Raw genomic sequence first — 19333 nt, forward strand, 5'->3', positions numbered from 1 at the left:
CGGACATTCTTGTGCTCCCCCTTTTCCCTCCGCATTTACCCTTCCTGGGCCTTCGGGGTTAGAGGAGAAGGGAAATTATGTTAACTGTGAAGTGGGGTAACCATGTCTCTGGAATATTCCATCTACCTATTATGCTCCCCCCCCCCTTTTTTTTAAGATTCTATTTATTTACTCATGAGAGACAGAACGGCAGAGACCCAGACAGAGGGAGAAGGAGGCCCCCGGCAGGATTCGTTCCCAGGACCCCGGGATCACACCCTGAGCCCCCCCCGGGCGACCCCTACCTGTTCTTTTCTGATGCCCTCTTCCCCCTTGAGAGCCCTCTTGTCCTCGGATGCCCAAAGGGAGAGCAAAGCCAAACACCAAAATTAGTGTGCAAGCACAGGTGAGTCATAGAACATTCTAGACTGCATCTGAGAAATGAGAGACTTGAACCACGTGATGTGTACGTTGTTTGTTGTTCTAACCCTCCGTTGGTTAGAAGGGAAGCAGCTGGAATTTTAGGCACTCCAAAATAGTAGTAAAATTATGTCTGTGCAGAGGGCCTTCTCGGTGTTCCAGGTAATGTCATTTTTTTAAAAATTTTTATTTATTTATGATAGTCACAGAGAGAGAAAGAGAGAGAGGCAGAGACATAGGCAGAGGGAGAAGCAGGCTCCATGCACCACGAGCCCGATGTGGGATTCAGTTCCGGGTCTCCAGGATCGCGCCCCGGGCCAAAGGCAGGTGCCAAACCACTGTACCACTCAGGGATTCCCGGTAATGTCATTTTATCTGTGAATAAGGCCAACCCTGGTGATTGCTTCTTCTCTTCATGGCTCATCACCTCCCACCACTTCTGACTCAGAGCTACTTCCTGACTTGCCAGCTGAACACCCTGAGAAATTTCATCTTTGCCTTATTTACTTTGACACAAAACAGCATTTTCAACTGCTACAACTTGAACAATCCGAACTCTTCCCATCAGACATTTCTTGTGTGTTCTCATCTCCTAAATTTTACAAAAGCCTCTACTCACACCTGGACCATTCACAGAGCCTCTCAGAGGTGGAGAGTTCTGGGCCCCCGCATTTTAAGTAGCTCTATGGCAGGGACTCTAACCAGTGCAGGCAGTATGTTGCACAACTCTAGGGGGCACCCTTCATACTGAGATCACTGTGGAATTATACACACATTAGAATAATTTTCTACCATAAAAAAAAAAAAAGAATAATTTTCTGGCAGATGGCAGCAAGTTGAGGAAATGCTCTGAGGGTTGGCTGCTGTGGTGCCCTCTCCCTTTTTTTAAAAAAGGAAGCTATGCCAAAATAAGCTTATGCAAATCGTCCGTGTTTGCATGTAACAAATTAGTTTAGTTGCAATAAAATATGTATAACATAGAATTTACCATCTTTACCATTTTTAAGTGTAGAATTCAGTAATGTCAAATATATTCACATTGTTGTGCAACCAATCTCCACAACTCTTCTTCATGCAAAACTGAAATGCAATACCCATCAAACAATAATCCCCATGTCTCCCTCCCACAGCCTTTGGCAATCACCTTCTACTTCCCATCCCTATGTATCTGACTAGGTCCCCCACGAAACTGAAATCATATAGTATTTGTCTTTCTGTGACTTATTTCAGTGACTGTCATGTCCTCAGGGTTCATGTATGTTGCAGCAAGTGACAGAACTTCTTCCTTTTTAAGGCTGAATAATATTCCATTGTATGTGTGTGTCACATTTTGTTTTAACTTTCATCTGTCCACAGACCTGGTTGTCTCTACCTTTTGGCTATGCTGAATAATGCTGGTATGAGCATGAGTGTACAAATTAATGTGTTTTTTACATTTAATTTAAATTCAATTAATTAATATATAGTGTATTATTAGTTTCAGAGGTAGAGGTCAATGATTCATCAGTCTTATATAACTAACCCAGTGCTCATTACCTCACATGCCCTCCTTAATGCCCATCACCCAGTTACCCTGTTCCCCCACCCACCCACCCACCCCTCCAGCAACCCTCAGTTTGTTTTCCATGATTAAGAGTCTAAAAAAAAAAAAAAGTCTCTTGGGCAGCCCTGGTGGTCTAGCGGTTTAGCACCATCTTTGGCCCAGGGCGTGATCCTGGGGACCCGGAATTGGGTCCCACATCGGGCTCCCTGCATGGAGCCTGCTTCTCCTTCTGCCTGTGTCTCTGCCTCTCGCGCTCTCTGTGTCTCTCATGAATAAATAAATAAAATCTTTAAAAAAAAAAAAAAAAAGAAAAAGTCTCTTATGGTTTGCTTCCTTTTCTGATTTTGTCTTATTTTTCCTCTCTTCTCTTTGCTCCTGTTTTGTTTCTTAAATTCCACATGAGTGAGATCATATGATAATTGGCTTTCTCTAATTGATTTATTTCACTTAGCATAATACCCTCTAATTCCATCCACGTTGTTGCAAATGGCAAGATTTCTTTTTTTGAATGGCTGAGTAGTATTCCATTGTGTATATGTGACACATCTTTATCCATTCATCATTGATGGACATCTGGGCTCTTTCCATAGTTTGGCTATTGTGGATATTGCTTCTATAATCATCAGAGTGGAGGTGCCCCTTTGGATCACTAAGTGTGCATTTTTTGGAAAAATATCTAGTAGTGCAGTTGCTGGGTCATAGGGTAGCTCTATTTTTAACTTTTTGAGGAACCTCCATACTGTTTTCTGCAGTGGCTACACCAGTTTGCCTTCCCACCAGCGGTGTAAAAGTTTTCCCCATTCTTTCATGCCACACTACTATTGGCTCTTTTTAGATAATCCCTCTAGCAGGCCTCCCTTGCATCACTGGCAGCCAGCATAGATCGTATTTAATACCCTTCCCCTAAACAACTGAATTTCAGATGTAATCATGAAATGAAAGGAGTAATAATGATAGGCAAAAAGGAAATGCAGACAGTATTATTTATTTTACTGAACTTATTTATTGCATACATTGAGAACTGAAACATTCTGCAGTCACACAATTCACTGTCTGGAGTAGTAGGACTTTCCTTTTCCAGAAAATTCTTGATGAAATAGGTAATGTTGAATTTCCTGAGAAATGGATTAATCCAAACAGTAGTCTACCAATTTGCTCTTGTGGGGTATCTAAGTTCAGGCTGCTTAAACAAAATACTGTATACTGCATGGTGTAAACAACAGACATTTATTTCTCAATTCTGGAGGCTGAGAAGTTCAAGATAAAGGTGCCACCACTTTTCTGATGAGGGCCCTCTTCCTGGCATGTACATGATGTGCTTGTAGGTCCTTTCCCACAGTCCACATGCATGAAGAGAACTCTGGCGTCTCTTCTTATAAAGATACTAATCCCATTATGGCAGCCCTACTGTCATGAGCTCAGTTAAACAGAATTATGTCTCAAAGCCCCACCTCCAAATACCATCACAATGGGGATTAAGACTCTAACATGGATTTGAGGAAAACACATTGAGTCCACAACTTTGGGTAAATATCTCCTTCTCAAAGCAATAGTTAGTTCAACTGTACTTAACATATGATTGTTTACTTTTTAAAGGGTCACTTCAAAAATCCTAACTTTACTGTCTTAACCAATACTAAACCATTACCTCATTAACCTTGTCCATCCTGATCAGGCCTAACATCAAAAGACCCACCTTAAACCAGACCCCAGAAACCTCATAAATATCCCACCTCTGATCTCCCTCTTCAGAAACACTACAGAGACTTGGTCAAGGCAGTTATCTCCATAGGGCATTAGCAGTCATGAGTATAATCATTAGTAAAAACATCTTAATAAAAAAAAATCAAAATAAATATTACAAGTCACAAATGGGAATGTGTAATGCTTTTTTTTTTTTTTTTTAAGATTTTATTTATTCATGAGAGACACAGAGGCAGAGGGAGAAGCAGGCTCCGTGGAGGGAGCCCCTTGTGGGACTCGATCCCAGATCCTGGGATCACGCTCTAAGCCAAAGGCACACTCAACCACTGATCCACCCAGACATCCCATAATGTGTAATGCTTTAAGAATACATTACTTTGGGGGAGCCTGGGTGGCACAGTAGGTTAAGCATCTGACTTTTGGTTTTGGTTCAGGTCATGATCTCAGGATCATGAGATCGAGCCATGCATTGGGCTCTACATTCTGTGTGGAGTCCACTTAAGATTCTCTCTGCCCCTCCCCACCATGCATGTTTGCATGCACTTATGCTCTCTCTTTCAAATCTTTAAAAAAATAATAGATACATTGCTTTTCAAAAATAAGTTTTCTACTTTTTAAAAATCATTGTTTTAATTTTTACGATTAAAATATGTAATTTTTTTACTCTAGGCCCAACATAGGGGCAACATCAACAGTTGCATGTTCTACTGGCTGAGCCAGCCAGGCACCCCTAAAATATATAATTTTTGTAAAGAGGGTAAAACCGTATACCTACATCTGGTCTGTTGCAGTAATGAATAACATCACAATTTATTATTTTTTTAAAAGATTTTATTCATTATTTGAGAGAATGAGCAGTGGAGAGGGGCAGAATCTCTACTGAGCATCGGAAGACCAATGCAGGGCTCTGTCCCAGGACCCAGAGATCATGACTTGAGCCAAAGGCAGAGACTTAACCAACTAAGCTACCCAGGCACTCCTGCACCACAAGCTTTCACTTCTTCAGATTTGCCAACGATTGCCAAAATCAACTTTCACATGTTGAGACAGCATAGCTCTCTCTACTCATATTAAACAAAGGTACTTTGAATTATTTTAATATTTAAAATATTTCAAATGAAGCAATAAATATACAAATAGTTAAGAAAAAACTTAACCAGAGGATGAAACTGGCAGGTTCAGAATAATCTCATTAATAAATCCCAGAGATTGTAATACTGTCCATGTCTGTGTTTCTTTGGGATGAATCATAGCAGTTTTCAAATATCTCTGCAGTCAAAAAAAAAATCCCCTAAATTAGCTTCACAAAAAAATATTCATCATAAATTTCTATTGTATCTGGTTAGAATTTCCTAAATTTTTCTTTTGCAAAAGTCAGAGAAAGTGGCTAATTGATAGTGAACATTGATTGTATCTGATCCTTTACTTTAGAAGGAGGGTCTAGTTCTTGGTGAAAATGAGTAAAGTATTCAGATATTGTCCTTTTGATTTCCTCTGGCAATGTGCAAGACCAGTATCTTTTGTTCACAAGACATTCTTGTCATTCTTTGAAATGTCCATTTCTGGGATGCCTGGGTGGCTCAGCGGTGGAGTGTCTGCCTTTGGCTCAGGGTGTGATCCCGGTCCTGGGATCAAGTCCCACATCGGGCTCCCTGTGAGGAGTCTGCTTCTCCCTCTGCCTATGGCTCTGCCTCTCTCTGTGTCTCTCATGAATAAATAAAATCTTAAGAAAAAAATGTCCATTTTCTTATGCTTTGTTCTTTCAGAGTTGGTGGTGTTCTCCAGTTTTTCCGTGGAAGTCTTTAAAGAACAATTTAAAGCTTATCGTTTTGGAACCTGGGTGGCTCAGTCAGTGAGGTGTCTCCCTTGGCTCAGGTCATGATTCTGGGGTCTTGGGATCTGGCCCAGCATTGGGGTCCCTGCTCAGCTAGGAATCTGCTTCTGCCTCTGCCCCTCCCCCACTCATGTTTTCTCTCAGTGCTGTCTCTCTCAAATAAATAAAATCTTTAAAACAGGGGCACCTGGGTGGCTCAGTGGTTGAGCATCTGCCTTTGGCTCGGGTTATGGTCCCAAGGTCCTAGGTTCAAGTCCCACATCAGGCTCCTTGTGGGGAGCCTGCTTCTCCCTTTGCCTATGTCTCTGCCTCTCTGTCTCTATCTGTCATGAATAAATCAATAAAATCTTTCAAAATAAAAAACCCCAAATAGAAACCACAGTAGTTACTTAGAATTAAAACCAGAAAAAAATTTCAGGGAGAGTTATTTTATCACTGTCAGTTTTTAGAATTGCAGGCTAATGGTGATAGTAAAAAGTAGGCTACTTTTAGTTGCTTTTATTGTTGTTTTTAAATTCCCTTTAGACAATGCACTCCATACTGCCTGCCTGGGGATTGTTCCCACTGCCTTCTCATCTCTAGGCTGTCAGCCAGGGATGCAGAATGGGGGACAAGAGAGATGTCAGTAAGACTGCTATGTATCTTATAGCAGGACTTCTTCCTTGTAAACAGAAAATCAATTTTCTTTAGGTCTCTCCCACTCAAGGGATGGGGACTCTTTGCTCAATTCAAGAGAATATGCTGATTAAGATTTTGTGTCCATTCAAGTTCCCTTGTCTGTGATTGCCTTAGGTATGGGTATTTGTTGAAGTTACAGCCAAAGATCCTTGAAGGAAAGTCTGCTGTGAGGGCTTTCAAATCCATCAGTGCACCCAGCATAGTCTAGAGCTAAGACCTAAATAAATCACACAGACACACACAGACATACACCCGTGCACGCGTGCTGCCCATCTGTGTATCTATGTAGATATATATGTATGTGTATGTACATATATATACATTGAAAGCAATATATTAAAAAAGAAAACAATATGTATATGTCCTGTTTTCATCTATATGTATCCTATTGAGATGAATAAAAATGCATTCATATTAAAGAGATATTAAATTCATAGTAGCTCTTTGGCTTTACATATTTTTCTCAGTCAAAAGACTGAAAGTACAAATACTATCCACACAGGTTCATACTTTTATGTTTAAAAGGAGTCTTCTTAACAACATTCTATTCCTTTGTTGTCAAATAGGAGTAGCATCAGAATTTCCTGCCAACCACTAGAGGACAGTATAAACCAGCAAAAAGCCCAGCCATCCAGTCAGCACAGCCTAGTCCTGAGAAGGTGGTAAACAGCCACTTCATCAGAATGTCCAACTTAGGCAAAACCACGCAGATCCCATTTTTCTTTAACTCCAAATGAAAATACCTTTTCTAACTCTCATAAGAAATCTGTATATTGTAACTAGTTATACAGCCTTAGACATTAAATATTCAGAGTCTAAGGTCACAATGGCTGGCTTTACATCTTACCTCCGCCCTTAATAGCTGTATGACCTTGGGAAAGTTTTTCTACCTGTTTCCTTATCTGTAAAATGATAGTAATAACAGTACACACATGCTCCATAAGTGCTAGATTTTATTAAAGCTTAAAGCACTTAGGCTCTGCAGTTACACTGCCTAGATTCAAATACTGGTTCTACTAAGCTAAATAAATAGCTTAGTAACTATGGACATACTTTTCTTAACCTTGCCGTTCTCATCTGTAAAACGGGGCTACTAATGCCAACCCGATGATGACTGCTTAAGGATTAAATGTATATCAGCACCTAACACAGTGCCTGGCATGTAATAAAATGTTATGTATGTTTATGGTTAGGATTACTTTTAATATTCCTTTTATAATTACTAATGATATTAATTAGACTTGCAATGAAAAACTTGCCACTGGTATTTGTGCCATTTATTGCTTACCTTAAGGCACATTTAAGAAATAGCAACACGAAGAACATTTCTTGCTTCTTCCCAAAGCTAAACAGTCCCCTGTCCACAGACTGTCCACTGCTATTCTAAAGCTTTGTTTCTACCAGAAAATCAAATTGGAAAGTCATGCAATTAAGTGGAGAATTTGATTTTTTATCAACAATGTGTAGAATTCGTGCTCCTTTAAAACTTGCTTTCTTTTTGGAAGGATATCTTTTATTTGGATCATTCAAAAACTTGAGTCTCTGCTGTAAGAGTGCACCAAGTGTCATCCCTTGTTTATTTCTCGATAGATCTTTACAGACTCCAGTGAGTGCCTGCTTTCTCCCTCAGCTAGTGTCAGCCCGGTGTTCCTTGTCATTGAGTAAGGATGACAGCTTTTGCAGCCCAGCTTACATCTTCCTATCTCCATGGAGAAGCTTGTCTTTTAACAACAACAAAAAAAAAAAAGCAAGAAAGAAAAGAGAGAAAGAAAGAAATCAGACTTTAAAATGATATAAAAACATCGTCAGTCATTTTGAGTGTTTTATTTTATCTGCCAAAAGATACAGTCATTTGACAGTGTTAGTCTGTTACTTAGCATTGTAGTTTCTTTTAGTAATAACAAAATTGTTTTGAATGTTGGTAACAAAAATGAATTGATTTCATGACCTAACCGATAGTATTGGGGGATCTAGAATTTGCCAAAATGAACCAAAAGAGCCAAATTGCTTATAAACCCCATGGCTGGGGACACCTGGGTGGCTCAGCAGTTGAGCTCCTGCCTTTGGCCCAGGGCGTGCCCCTGGAGTCCTGGGATGGAGTCCCGCATCGGGCTGCCTGCATGGAGCCTGCTTCTTTCTCCCTCTGCCTGTGTCTCTGCCTCTCTCTCTCTGTCTCTCATGAATAAATAAATAAAAGTCATTTAATAAATAAATAAATAAACCCCATAGCTGCTAGCCAGTCTGGTCGATGCCTGGCAACAGATTGACTTCCCCATCAGTTTTGCTCATTCTCACCTCTGAACATCCTATTCCCCTGGACACCATTGTCGCTCAAATCAACCCCATTATGGCCAGGGCTCCAGTAGTGATATCACAGAAAAATGAAGATAATGGGTGGGTCGGATGACTGCAAGCCTTGGATCATTTCCAGAAGACTACTTCCTCATGTGAGCCAATGAATCTGTTTTTACCAAGACTTCAAAAGTCTTATCCAAAAAAATCCAGAGCTTCTGTAGTTGGACCACTGATGTTCCAGGGTGACTGTGTCTGCCCTTTCAATCTAAAAGCTAAAGCACTTTGTAAAACCTGAAAACAGTTTAAGACATTAAAAAGACGCACCCCCTTCCAAAAAAAGGAATTTTCATGCACTGTAGAAACCATTCAGAAGCAAAACATCACATCCTAGTGAATATAATGGGGTCTTGCTTCCCCCTCTTATTTGAACACAACTCTCATTGACTTAAAAGTGACATTTCCAAACTGGTTGCAAGAATGATTTGTCCTCTAAACAAAGCAGGCTGCATTTGTTCTGGTAGAATGGCTTCTCTTCTTTGTCTCCGGATAATTTGATACAGCATTCATTCATTCAAGTGTGACTCTCGTTTGAAAAATTTCTCAATGAGACCATTTAAAAAATATTTTTTAATCTGGAGCTTTCATGACCTACTCTAAGGCTTCTTTCAGCCTTGTACTTGTTAGCTTAATAGAAATGGCAAAAATTGATCTTTTGAAATGAAATTGTTCCCAGTAAATTTCAACCTAAAAGCAGTCATTTTTCCCAAAAACTTTGTTCGGACCCTGCATGTGCAGTTTGTGTGTAAAATTTTAAGACAAGGGATTCTCTAATTGCTTCAAGGACCCCCCACCCCCACCCCAAATAAAATGACAAGCTTCCAGCCTTAAGATTTGGAAGTGAAGGGGAGTTACTTAAATCTAGTGTCTTCCATATGCCTGGGGGTTATTTCAAGAATAACATCTGAGTGTTTAAAAACAGTGCTGTGGAAATTAGAGCTACAGGTAATATTATTTTCTCTTCTGAGAAATGCACCCCATCAGGGGCCAGTCTCTATGCTTCCCACCTTCTCCGGTCTCAGACGCTTTCTGGCCTCATAGGTCAGAATTCCCATAAATTTCAGGGCCTGCCATTTTCTCAGGGCAGAGGTGAGACCCAGAGAAGAGACTCCACAATCACATCTTCACAAACTCAAAGCAGACTTGCAGGGTTTACATTCTAAGCCTATGAATCTTCTTCATGATGGTTCCCATGTCTCTTGAAATAAACAATGTGGAAAGAAAAATATTATGGTCTCTATTTGCAGCATTTTGTTCTGAAAATAACTTGGACAGAAGAGCTGAATCAGCACATACGTGAGCAAAGCCCTCTGACATCACTTGACAGTCGCCTCTTCTAATAAACAACCAGCTCACAGTGACCACAATACCTGGTGTACATAAGAAAATCAAAATTAAAAGGTCTCTTTAATACTAAAGGTAAGATTCGAGTTAAATTTAGGACTAACCAGAAGGCAGTCTGGTAAGTGGTTGTGTTTAGCCCTCAGCTTCTGTTTTTAGTGTGTGAATAGGGTTTAAAAGAATAATTGGCATTTTAAAGTCTGTGTGGCCCTTTAAGACATAAATAACTGAGACCATCAATGAGATCGTTAAATATCAAAGAGGCTACTACCACAGCTTAAATTTCCCCTTGAGTGAGGAGTGAATGATCAAATTCAGAAACACTTCATTTGATAAAACTAACTGCTCTCCTTCTTGCTAATCTCCTCCTGAGATTTTGCTCTTTACTTGAGCAAATTAACTGAGGGTGAACGATGATCAAAAGAAAAACTTATGAAGAGCAAACTCCATAAATCGCTAGTGAGACTGAAATACACATCAGAAACAAAAAAGTCTTTAGTCCAATAGAGATCAGAAGCAAAAGACGCAGACATAGGCATGAGATATCTGCGATAAAATAAATAGAACACAGACATAGTCAGGTTTAGAGCAGGATTAAGAATGTCGCTATCACAGAAGAACTTTGTGGGGCCTGGCCCTTCCTCTTCCTATACCTTGCTTGGCAAGCAGAGTCTGAATTAGGAGGAACTCCCAACCTATGATCTCCCTACGCCCACTCCATTCCCACACACACACACCAATTTTCTTTTTTTATCAATAAGGTTTACATAAGACCCTTGAGCTGAGCCAAAATGAACAGAGGAAATGTACATAGACATCAAGATAGCCGTGCTTGAAGAAATAGTAATCTGAAAATTACTTCTGGAATATAGCCTACAGCTACAGAACTGCGTGCATACCAAAGAACTGTGTAGAAGTTTATTCATTGTATGTAGTGTTATTTGTAAAGAAATAATTGGAAACAAACATCCATCAATTGGGGACTGGCTAAATAGGCCTTATCCTCACAGTAGAATCATATGTAATCATAAGAACACACTGAGGATGCTTTCCAGGATATACTGATGCTGAATGGTGTACGTAGTATGCTATTTCTGGTGTAAGAATGGAGAGGAGATAGGAATATATATTTATATTTACATAAAGGAACTCTGGGAGGAAACATAAATTAATGAGAACATTTTCTGAGGCTGCATAGTGAGAGGTTAAAAGGGGACAGAGTTGGGCACTTCCCCATGAATGACTTTTTTAAACATTTTTGGTTTTTCGACTATGTGAATGTATTATCTATTCAGGATTTTTTAAATTCAATAATAATATAACTCGGTAACAAAACAGCCCCCTGCCCCCCCTTTTTTTTTAGCTAAGCAACAAATTCGGACATGTCACCAAAGAAAAGATGTGGGTAGTAACTAAGCATGTGAAAAGATGCTTGACATCATTAGTCATTAAAGAAATGCAGATTAAAACCAGAATGGCTCAAATTAACAAACCTGCCAATACTGAGTGCTCAGGAGGATGGGCAGCCACAGGAATTCATACATTGCTGGTGGGAATGAAAAATGGTTTAGCCACTTTGGAAAGCAGAGTACCAGTTTCTTACAACATTTAACATGCATTTACCATACTGCCCAGAAATCCCACTCCTACATGTTTAAAACCAAGAGAAAGGGATACATTAAGTGTCTCCACCCCAAAAAATCCAACAAACTTGAACACAAATGTTTATGGTTGCTTTAATTATAGTGGGCAAAAACTGGAAACAACCCAAATGTCTACCAACTGATGATGGATAACCAGTTATATTGCTGGAATTCCAGTTAGCCATACAAAGGAAAGAACTGACACATGCAACTAATGAGTGAATTTCAAATACTTTCTGCTAAGTGAAAGAAACCAGACTCAAAAAGCTACATGTAGTGTGATTCCATTTTTGTAACATTGTGGAAAAGCTAATACTCCAAAGACAGAAAACAGATCAGTGGCCAGGGACTGTAGGTTGAGAAAGGTTTGCCTACAAAGGGGATTAGGGAACTTTCAGGGGGGGCAATGGGATTGTTCTGTATTGTGGATGTGGTGTACATTTGTTAAAATTCATGAAATTGTATACATTACAGGGGTGAATTTTACTGTTTATAAATTATACCTCAACAAACCTGGCTTTAAAATTTAATAGTCAATAAGAGGAGGGAGATGTGGTCAAACTTGTCCTTTGGAAAGGTCACTCTGGTTGCTGTGTAGTAAAACACTATAGAGTGTGCAAGAGTAAAATGCAGCTGTTCCAGTGGTTCTGTGGGACAATCCCCCTGAGAACCAGGACTAAGACATTGGTGGGCCTGGACAGAGGCAGGCACTTCCGAAGTGACAGTTGGGAATACTTGCTAATAAACTGGATTCAGGTCAGCAGAGACCAAGAGTGGTCAACGGGGACCCCAAAGATTATTTTATTTCCTGTGTGTGTGTGTATTTTATATAAATATATAAAATAAGAGGTTGTACTTGGTCATCCATTCAGGCTGCTGTAACAAAAATACCAAAAAAGATTGGATGGCTTAAGCAACAAATATTTTTTTCCCACATTTCCCACATTTCTAGAAGCTGAAAAGTCCAAAACCAAGGTGCTGGAAGATTTAATGTCTGGTGAGGATTTGCTTCCTGGTTCATAGATGGCCATCTCCTCACTGTGTCTTCACAGGGTAGAAGGGCAAAGGAGTTCCACTCTCATGACCTAATGATCCCAGAGGCCCCACTTCCAAATGCCACCACACTGGGGGTTAGTTTCAACATATGAATTAGAAGACATACATACATTCCATCTGTAGCACTACGCCGTATGAGGCAGGCAGAGAGCAAAAATTATCAAATGGTTCTTTTTTTTTTTTTTTTTAAGGTTTTATTTATTTATTCATGAGAGACAGGCAGAGACATAGGCAGAAGGAGAAGCAGGCTCCTCGCAGGGAGCCCAGTGCGGGACTCCGTCCCAGGACCTCACCTGAGCCAAAAGCAGATGCTCAACTACTGAGCCACCCGGGTGCCCCTATCAAATAGTTCTATTCCCAATGCCACCATGAATTATTTGCAGAACCTCTGTTAGAGTCTCTAAAATGTATGCTAAGGACTGGAAAAATTACATAAAAAACTGAGAACATGAGGCCAAGAATGCTTTAGCTGTTTGTCCTAGAAATTAAAGAGGAAAGAATCAAGTCCATGTCTTCTCAGGTAAGAAGAGCCACTAGGGAAGGGGGTGTCTGGCTGGCTCAATGGGAGAACTTCACCTTTTGATCTCAGGGTCATAGATTCAAGCCCCACATTGGGTATAGAAATTACTTTAAAAATAAACTTGGGGCACCTGGGTGGCTCAGTGGTTGAGTGTCTGTCTTTGGCTCAGGTTGGGATCCTGGGATCCTGGGATCGAGTCCCACATCGGGCTCCCTGCATGGAGCCTGCTTCTCCCTTTGCCTGTGTCTCCACCTTTCTGTGTCTCTCATGAATAAATAAAATCTTTAAATAAATAAACTTAAAGAAAAAGGGATGGGGGGCTACTGTGAAAGAAGATGCTATTCCTCCAGAAGAGTGATAGCAAAAAGATGAAACTGTCATTTCTATTTTCTGGTCAACATAAAATGGCCTGACTAGACAAGAAGAGAAAAAAAATGGGACTGAAATATATTTTGTTTATTAATAAATCATTATGATTTATTTGTGGGTTTTTTTAATGTGTAAAGTTCATTTCCTGTGCTTGCACATGTATTTGTCGTGGCTGACTGGACTGACAAGTGATTGCCCATTAGCTTAGCTTAGACGTTCCTGGCCGTTCCATTAACGTGCATAACCCCAATTTGGATCTAACCGTCTAGAGCAGGGCATTTGCCTTTGGCCACCTCAGTTCAGAGTCATTCAGTCAAAATAGCTAAATCATATCTTAGAATGCCATGTGAAGTTCAACAGGAAATCCTTTCAGGTTTGTGCTCATGAAACCCTTTGTGGTAAAGGTGAAGACCAGAAAGAACAGCAATAATAGAGCCCAACCCTTTTTATTTTGCACACACACACACACACACACACACATATACACATACTTATTCACAGATATATTCTGATTTCTTTCTACTAAAGATTTTGTTTATTTGAGAGATAGAGCATGAGCTAGGGGGAGGGGCAGAGGGAAAAAGAGACTCCCTGCTGAGTGGGAGCCCAACATTGGGCTCGATCCCAGGACCCTGAGATCATGATCTGAGCCAAAGACAGATGCTTAACCCACTGAGCCACCCAGGTATCCCTAGATATATTCTGATTATAAAAATAACACACTTTGTAACTATCAAACATTTTAGAAAACCCTCCCCAATTTCGATTACCAAGTATTCACTGTTAGCTTTTTGTTATATATTCCTCTAGATTGTTTTCTGCACAACTACATTTATTTTAAGAGCATTACTTATACAAAGATAATTTAAAGAAATCCAAACCAAGATTTTGACCCTGGGTATTAATACTCCCACACTGATTAGAGGGAGGAAATTAAGTGAGAGGATATATCTAAATATCTCTAAGGATATATCTAAATAATTCATTAACTTTTAAAGAATGAATCTAAGGTTGTTTCCTTTGATGGTTTTTAAGAGAACATGATAAAAATTAATGTAAAAGTAAAATAGAATTACAGAATTATCTGATTCTATATAAAGATTCTTAACAACAATGTTTCAAAGAAAGTTAATACATTTCATTCATGACTGTGACAGGGTTCGGAACACACTACCCCCAAATATGGCCCCTTGGCATATTGAATATTTCAAGCTAAAGGAACTTGGGAAATGGCAGGTGCAGGAAGGACTCTGATCTTCCCTTCCGCCCTGTAGCAGGTCATAAGACTCTCAGATGAGAAGCGCTCTCCCTATACTCAGAGAAAAGGAGCATCCTTTCCTTCAAAAACAGAGGAAGAGGCACCTGACTTAACCAGTCAGTTAAGTTTCTGACTCTTGATTTTGACTCAGGTCAGGATCTCAGGGTGGTGGGATCAAGCCCCACTTTGGGCTCTGTGCTGGGTGTGGAGCCTGATTGGGATTCTCTCTCCCCTGCTCCTCCTGTCCCTACCCCTGTCTAAAACGGAAAAAAAAAACAAAAAAAAAAAACAAAAAAAAAAAAACAGAGGAGTCCAAACAGGCATTGCTAAACTTCCCCTAGCTTAGTACTCTGAATTTGTGTACTTTTGTCCTCTCACATTTTTCCACGACTTTCCCTTCTTCCTTAAACCCGGGGTAAAAAACAAAACAAAAACAAAAAACCCCAAACAAACCCAGGGTAAAACCACTCAGGTTTAACCATTTCCTGGGATCTTCATTTCCTAATGAAGGCTCTTGCATTACATAAGATTAAGATTAAATAAATTTGTATGCCTTTCCCTGGCTAATCTGTTTTTTGTTATAGTATCCCAATCAAGAACCTAGAAGGGTTGAAGAAAGATTTTTTCCTACCCTACAATAGAAAATTTTACTTTGGTAGAAATGTCTTCTAAATAATACAATAAAGTACATGCCCTAATGTCTTAGCCATCTGATTATGAAAATGGTGATTAATAGGGGCACCTGGGTGGCTCAGTGGTTGAGCGTCTGCCTTCGGCCTGGGGCGTGATCCCGGGGTCCAGGAGTGAGTCCCACATCAGGCTCCCCGCATGGAGCCTGCTTCTTCTTCTGCCTGTGTCTCTGCCTCTCTCTGTGTCTCTCATGAATAAATAAATAAAATCTTAAAAAAAAAAAACCAAGAAAATGGTGATTAATAACCAGTAGAAAATTAGTATCAAGATATCTTGTTTGTCTAGACCCAACCTATTCCAGAAAGCTTAAGAAAACCTTTAACACAAATGTTTTCTATCACCTTGTATGCAATTTCTTTTGGTTATAAAAATATTTTGGGTAACAAAAAGATACCCAGACCTGTTTTGGAAGATCAAGTAATGCCACCAAATTTATAATAACAAACAGCAACAACAAACAAAACAACAGGTGGCCCCAGAATTAGATTCCCTAAAGGCAGAGGCAACTTTTAATTTAATAGCTGTTTTTCTTTTTATATTTTACTCTTTAGTTTTAAAATAACAATACTGATTAAATAATTTTAGACATTATGTACTCACTTTCTGCTATGGAAGATAAGTATTTAATATCCTTTTACCACTCCTGCGTACACACCCACACACTCATGCTCTTCCCACTGTACCGTGTATTTGAATCATAATCGTGTATTAAATGAATATTCAGTTTTTACAATAGAATAATGCAAATATTGCTTACAAGTAAGTAGTGCTTTGTATACATTTCTTTTTTTATACTTTCATTTTTCTAGGAGCTAAATACTGCTTATTTATTTGTTTTGTTGTTTTTGCATGAGTGAGTGGGGATTGTGCGTGCATGTGCATATTATTTTTCTATACTTCTCTAATTCTCTTACCAGCAACATTGTCAAGCACCTCAAGTTTTCTTGTAGGTTTTGTTTTTGCTTTTGCTTTTGCTTTTGCTTTTAATGGAGACATCTCTCCTAGATCCTTCCATCCTTCTGTTTCTACCTGGAGTGGTTGATCTCTAGAACTGCTAGATTTTTGTCAGCCTCGTATTTTTTTGACCATGACTCTAGACATTCAATTTGCCTCTTTCCTTTGCTGGAATTCTTGTATTCTTATTCACATCTTCCTCTTTCTTGGTTTATTCCTCATCTTTGGTAGCATACATGTTCTGAAAGATTCCTGGAAAAAAAGATATAAAGAAGGCAAAGTTTTTGAGATTTGTCTGTTTGAAAATATCTTTTTTTCTAACTTTCTAACTTCTAACTTCGTATTTGATAGATTAGCTGAGCAAAGAATTGGATTGGAAAGATATTCCCTCAGAATTATGAAGGTTTAGCGCCTGGTGTTGAGAGTTCTATGCCACTTTATTTCCTCATGACCTTTCTTTTTCTTTCTGGAAGCTTTTAAATTCTTTTTATCCCTACTGGGGATTTGCAGTGCTGTGTCTTGGTATGGGTCATTTTCATTTCCCAATCCCATCCTCTATTCTGGGATGTGTTCATATATCTATCCATGATGGTTCATTTTATGGGTCAGCTTGGCTGGGTCACAATGTGCCCAGATACGTGGTTGAACATTATTGTGGGTGCATCTACGGCTATTTCTGGATGAGATTAACATTTGAATCAGTAGACTGAGTAAAAGCAGATTGCCCTCAGCAGTGTGGGTAGGCTTCATTCAATTCATGGAAACTCCAGGCACAGAAGAAAACGTTGTATTAGAATTCACTTTCTCTGCCTGACTGCCTACTACCTTTGGACTCAGACTTGAACTGGAGCTATACCATTGGCTCTCCTGGGTTTCTAGCTTGCTGATTGCAGATCTTGGGACTGATTGGCCTCCATATTCAAGTAAGCTGATCCTTTATAATAAATATATTACATTTATATGTATCTATACTTTTGGTTCTGTTTTTCTGGAGAACCCAGACTTGAACAGTGTCTGACAATTTCTGCCTCTCTTTTGTCCTCTTCTTGAAATCAGATACTGAACCTCTTGAATTGCCCTTCTTCTCTTCCCTTTCCTAATTTTTTGTTCTACTTTTGAGAGATTCTTCAACTTTCTCTTTCAACATCTCTACTGAATTTTTAATTTAAATCAATATGTATTTTTTTAATTTCTAAAGCACTTTCTTGTTCTTTAATCATTCCATTGTCGTAGCACACTGTTTTAATCCCAAGAAAGCAGTAGCATCACTTACCTTTGGGAGGATATTAATAGTTTGAGATTTTTGTAGAGGCTGCTTTCAGGCAACAGGCTTGAGCAATGGAAACTTGATCAAGGTAATAGGGCCCATGATGACCCCCAAATTGAATGCAAATAGGCTCATTAAACAACTCCTCTCAAAACAGCCATAGACCCTAACTGACCAATCAGCTACTTACAACCAAGTACAATTCCTAAGATGACCAACAAAAGGAGGAAATTCCATACTTCCATACTTCCTCACTCGGCCCTGTAACTATAGCCCCTCACCACCACCCTATCACAGTCTCTGCTCTGCTGTTCTGACCACTGCTTCCCTGCAGTGTATTCCATAAACTTCTATCTCCATTGTTCTGCCTTGGGTGAATTCTTTCACAACCTGTGCCACCAGCCTCCACCCGACCTGGACGTCCCAGTTTCTTCTGCTCCTGGCATAGGCTTTGATTCTCCTGAGTTTCCTTTTTTCTGTTGTTTTATTACTTTTTTTTAATATAAGAAATTTTCCTCAAAAGTCTTCCAGTTCGTGTTAAAACTGAGGTGCTCGGGGCACCTGGGTGGCTCAGTCTGTTTAAGTGTCTGCCTTCGGCTCAGATCATGTGATCTTGGGGTCCTGGGATTGAGCCCAGCATTGGGCTCCCTGCTTGGCAGGGAATCCGCTCCTCCTTCTCTCTCTGCATGCTCTCTCTCGCTCTCTCGCTCTCGCTCTTGCTTTCACTCTCTCTCAAGTAAATAAAAAATAAAATCTTAAAAACAACAACAACAACAACAACAAAAAAAAACCTGAGGTGCTAAAAGCCTGACTGGAAGCTTTAAGTCCACAAACAGGGTTTGTCGAACGGTGAGGTTCATGGTAGGGTTATCAGGTGGAGCTTGGACGTTTTCCTGGACAACCCTAAAAGTCATTAGGTCTTTTTCTTGGGTCTTTTCGAAAGAAATACTATCCAGTCTGCTGGGAGAGAACTAGAAGCTTCCCTGCCAGCTTCCTGGGGATTAAGGAGAGGAAAAGGCCTGGGTGTTCCCATGTGGTAGACAGCCTTTCACTCAATCTCACTGTCTTCTGTCCAGTGCCTCATCCCCACCTTCAGCTGTGCCTGTCATCAGCCCTCAGTCCAGGGTCTCTTTGGCATAATTTCTCCATCACCAAACCTCTCATGTCCTTCTTGAGTTGGGGATGTAATCACTGGGCTTCAGTGGGTGGGCTTTAATTGCTCCTTGTGCCAACTCTCAACTAATTTTCCTGTATTTGTCTCACATCTTGCCCCTCCTTGGAAGGTCTCTAACTTCTGACTCTTTCAGGTGTTCTGGGCCACAAATCAGTTTGCTTTTCACTGGCAAGCACCTCTGCAGAAACGTTAGCTTAAATTTTCACTGCTCTAATAATTCAGTGACTATCTCTTGTCCACTTTTAACATTCTAGAATTTTATTGTCTCTAATCCTCTATTGTGGTCTCTGTTCTTCTTGCCCTGTATTGTCACTTTATGTCTTTACTGTCATTTTGGTGAGGTTTCAGGAGATAGCATAAATGAATACAGAACACATGTTCTAAGAGATACACAAGAGTCCTTTGCCATATGTAAGCAGAGAGAGCAAAGCATGAAAAGTATGGTTCTCTGTTCTGCCAGGGTGCTGGCTGTAGGCTGGTACACTCGGCCTCCCCAGTCTACTCCTCACGATTACACATACACAGAACATTTGATTTCTGTATTTTTTGTT

The 19333-nt window shown here is 39.8% G+C and overlaps 2 long non-coding RNA genes across 3 annotated transcripts in view; one reads left to right on the forward strand and one right to left on the reverse strand.

The window, feature by feature from the left end:
- Positions 1–19333, forward strand: part of LOC111094227 — a 30251-nt gene that overhangs the window by 366 nt on the left and 10552 nt on the right. The window contains exons 2-3 of one of the 2 annotated variants that reach the window (XR_005384577.1): positions 158–385; positions 9758–9929. This is a non-coding gene — a long non-coding RNA (uncharacterized LOC111094227). The remainder of the gene's footprint in view (positions 1–157; positions 386–9757; positions 9930–19333) is intronic. The other variant, XR_005384576.1, reaches the window with a different exon arrangement.
- On the reverse strand, positions 7459–18274 carry LOC111094228. The gene is made up of 3 exons (XR_005384578.1): positions 17615–18274; positions 16302–16593; positions 7459–7879 (listed from the first exon to the last, which is right to left on the reverse strand). It is a non-coding gene; the product is annotated as an uncharacterized LOC111094228 (long non-coding RNA).

Source organism: Canis lupus, chromosome 36, assembly GCF_011100685.1.
Source record: "Canis lupus familiaris isolate Mischka breed German Shepherd chromosome 36, alternate assembly UU_Cfam_GSD_1.0, whole genome shotgun sequence".
Lineage (NCBI taxonomy): Eukaryota > Metazoa > Chordata > Mammalia > Carnivora > Canidae > Canis > Canis lupus.